Raw genomic sequence first — 4,135 nt, forward strand, 5'->3', positions numbered from 1 at the left:
ACGATGAAGTAAAAGGACAGCCACTGAAAATTACGGAGATCCCCAATCATCACATTTCCGTAGACGATAGTAATATGAACCAAATAACTCTTAACTCCGTCAACCTGAAAAGTCTACATAAATTAGAAGACAGGATATTTCTTCAGAAGCCACTCACCTTGGACAACACAAATTCTTCACTATACCATACGACGCTACCCTTCTACACTATTATATTTGGGGTACTCGCAGTCACCGCAGTTATAATAATTCGCCGCTATGTGAACCGCACTACCGCTACCTCTGAAAAGAAACCAGAACCCAAAAAGGACGAGGCTCACACCTATGCTACTCCTGAAGGATCCAGAACCCAGGAGGCCGTACCAGCAACATTTTCGGTCAAGGTACTCAAATAGTTGCTGCTCTGGGGGTGGAGGTGTTACATGCGCGACCTAGATGAAGACCGCCGACGCTGCAGCGCGTGTTAACTCCACGCGCGCCCTCAATTTAGATGTAGCTGACGCGACATCAGCATTTAATAATTTTCATTTGAATTATAATTAGAATTATTTGTCATTATATAGCTGGATCTCACATCGACCACTATAATCTTAAATTGTAATTTAATTAGTTTAATAAATTAGTTTAAAGTAACTTTGGTTTTTTTTGAGTCCTCCGGCTGTCGTTAACGTAATTTGCTATTGTGCTATTTACTTTATTGGACAATAAACTATTATTATTATTATGATCAATCAATCGAATTGCAATAACTACGCAGTTTACAAATAATATAAGTAGGTAATTTCACGGCGTCCGGTAATCCCAGTAAAATACGATTATTATTATTAAATACGGAAAACATTGTAAAGTTGATACAACGTGTGATAAAACTTACTTAGATTTGTTGTAGATTTTCGAACACTTGTAGGGAGTTTCCATACTGGTCCATATTTCTACTGTGGCCGCGCGGCGTTTGAATATTGTCATAACGAAGCGACTCGCCTGCTCGCCTCGCTATTACGCGACACTATTATTTGACTAATTTCTGGTAACCTATTACGCTACATTCGCCTATATTGCCATAACGAAGCGACTTGCCTGCTCGCCTCGCTATTACGCGACACTATTATTTGACTAATTTCTGGTAACCTATTATGCTATATTCGCCTATCCTAATATGAATGTACATGACTTATATTATGATACCTGTACCTGCTACTAATATATTAGTCACACCTTTAAAAGTCAGATATTGAACCAGATTTTGAATCAGATAATTCCTGTAAACAGAGATACATACAATAAAATACATGATTAACAACACTAAAAGAAGAAATTGAAGATGAAAGAGACATCATAGGTACTTTTTTCTTTTTTTAAGAGCGACTAATGTAAAGTTAATGAATAGACAGCAGTAGCTATTAGGTATTCAGCTGGGAAAAACTCGAACCAACACAGGCTGATGTGAACAGGTAAATTCAGAATTGGATAGGTAAGTACGTCTACATAGGTAAATCAGGGATTGGTAAGTAAGTATAAACAGGTAAGCTTAGAGGCACAGGCTGGTAAACAGGTAAGTCCGGAGTTGGACAGGTAAGTAGGTATGTATAAAACAATGTGTGTACGTAAGTCGTGTTTTAACTAAGTTAAAACATACGTACCTCATGTAAGGTTTCTGGTTGGTTTTCTTTTTCTTCCTGTCTCTCTGAAAACAAAACAGATATATTTGTATTATTATAAAACAATAAAAAATTTAAATACCCTCGACCCAAAAGCAAACAAAAACAAGAAAACCTATAAAAAGTAAGACACACACTCAGGTACGCACGCACGCACGCACTCACGCATTCACACACAAACACGTCAAACTTATAACACCTCTCTTTTTGTGTCAGGGGTTAAAAATATTTTATATACCTAACTGTAATGACGTTGTCTGATGTAATGTAACTCCATACCAAATTTCATCCAAATCCGTTCAGCCGTTTTTGCGTGAAAGAGACAAGCATCCATCCATCAATAGGTATTAGTACGAAGTAGGATGATATTACGATATAAAGCTTTCTACACTCACAGCCCACACTAGGATTCCCTGTATCGTGGGTGCTATGGACACACACAGAGACAAATACACAAACACCCAGACCCAGAAACAGAAATCTAAATTCATCATTTAGAAATCTGTCTTGGCCGGGGATCGAACCCGGGACCCTCTGCGCGTCAGACCGGCATGGTGACCGCTCCGCCACGCGGGTCGTCATAATATAAGAGTCAATTATCTAGGTAAGTAATATAGAAGCATGTACCTTTTGATTATTACTGGTTATTACAAAAACATTTGTCTTCTGGAAAATGATCATAAATGGCATATTCGCAAAATTTACACCGCATGAAAGAAGAGTTATAAAGCCTTTTAAAGTCATCGAAATTCATGGGTAGTACAAAGTGTTCAACTACTGAATTAGTAATATTAATACTCGTATCACAATTTATGCACCAATTTTGCAAAATGAAATGCGTTGAATCCCAAGGCCATTGCAGTTTAGCTTTATAAAAATGTATAAAATCATTTCTTTTAAAAAAAGTATCCACATCAATCACAACAACCATTTTTGCAGACTACACACGTTCACTCTCAGACAGTTTAATGCAAACTAAGCTCATCATAATATTATAAACAGACAACATGTTTAAATGTAAGTAGGTACTTACTAGCTAGATGTTATTAAAATAAGATAAATCGTGTTATAATTTTCATTTATGTAGTAAAAAGTAAATACTTACGGTTTGCCAATTTAAGAATCCTTGCACTTCTTTTCATTGTGATTCATATATTATTATAATCACTAACTATAATAATAGACCAAATAAATAACCAATTTTAACGCACTTGCAAATAATTCACTTTGGTGACAAGCTTACATCACGGTAGGCACATGTCTGTTTGTTTACAAATTTCGGCACGCGAGCGCGCTGAAGCCCGCCGCCCCGCGCCCCGCGCCATGCGTCCCTCGTGAACCCCGAATAGGCCCCTCAGACACCGTACCTAGTGCCCGTTTTAGGATATTTAAGAGACGCAAGATTGTTGTCACGAAAACATGATAAAAACTTTACAAATTAAGTACGATATTCAATGGACACGATAAGATGGGTGAACTGAACTCAAAGTATACGTGGTAAATTATACGCTGAACACTAGCACCCTCCAAATTTTATTTCAGTCGGACGATGGCGAAACTATATTATACGCTAAAAGGCATTGTAGTGATGGAATTACGTCCATGCCAATTTTTCGCCCTTGCATTCTAATGATCTTAAGGGACCCTTGGGCTAAAAATGAGGGTCGGTCAATCTTGCGTCCGTATTCCGGACGCACAAAGTCAGTGGGACGCAGCATCATCGGTAAATAACGCCATGTAGGACGCAACATGTCCTTCAAGATGTATATATATATATATGTCGGAGGAAGTCGGAGAGTCGAATACAACATAGAAGTTATTTAATATAGCTAGACTTACTGTTACTTTAGTATTTTAGTAATGTTATTGATACTTGATCAATCGAAGAGAATATTGTTTTAAATTATAATTAACAGTCATTGTATTGCTATCGTATTAGATGTCGAATCAGAGTAGAGACTTTTAAGAGGTCTCTAGCGGAGTCGAGGTATGTGGCCACGCGGTGGGGAAACATGGATAAGAACTGATGTGAGTGATCGAGGTGGATCATTATTTTGTTGTGCTTTGGAGCGTGTAGTCACTACCTTGAACCTGCTGCTCAAAACCTTTGTTTGTAAAGTAATAGTAATAGTATCGTATAGTTATTTTGTAATGTTAAGAACAATATTAATAAATACTGTGATTACTGTATTTGTGCCTGCATCTACCCTATGACAACGCCCACAAAACCCATAGATTCTATCAATGTCGATGAGAGCCGTCCTTCTCCGACATATATATATATATATAACTATATATATTACTAACTAATAATTACTCATAGTAAGGCAATTTTAGTGAGCCAATTTGTAACATATTCAATTCTGTGGCTACTTCCCTCTAAGCCACCTCAAAATTTTCGTTTCCTTGGAGGCCACTAAATCATCTCGTGGCCAAAAATGGTCGGGCTATATAAATTTGTATTTGTAGGTAGGATA

General features: G+C 37.4%; 1 long non-coding RNA gene across 1 annotated transcript; it reads right to left on the bottom strand.

Moving 5' to 3' along the window:
* Positions 1–1,219: 1,219 nt before the first annotated feature.
* LOC140754231 (uncharacterized) lies at positions 1,220–3,850 on the bottom strand. The gene is made up of 3 exons (XR_012103633.1): positions 2,764–3,850; positions 1,641–1,684; positions 1,220–1,259 (listed from the first exon to the last, which is right to left on the bottom strand). It is a non-coding gene; the product is annotated as an uncharacterized LOC140754231 (long non-coding RNA).
* Between the last annotated feature and the right edge of the window lie 285 nt (positions 3,851–4,135).

Source organism: Epargyreus clarus, unplaced genomic scaffold, assembly GCF_041222505.1.
Source record: "Epargyreus clarus isolate Ecla_fem2 unplaced genomic scaffold, WU_Ecla_fem_2.2 ptg000029l, whole genome shotgun sequence".
NCBI classification, from domain to species: Eukaryota; Metazoa; Arthropoda; class Insecta; order Lepidoptera; family Hesperiidae; genus Epargyreus; species Epargyreus clarus.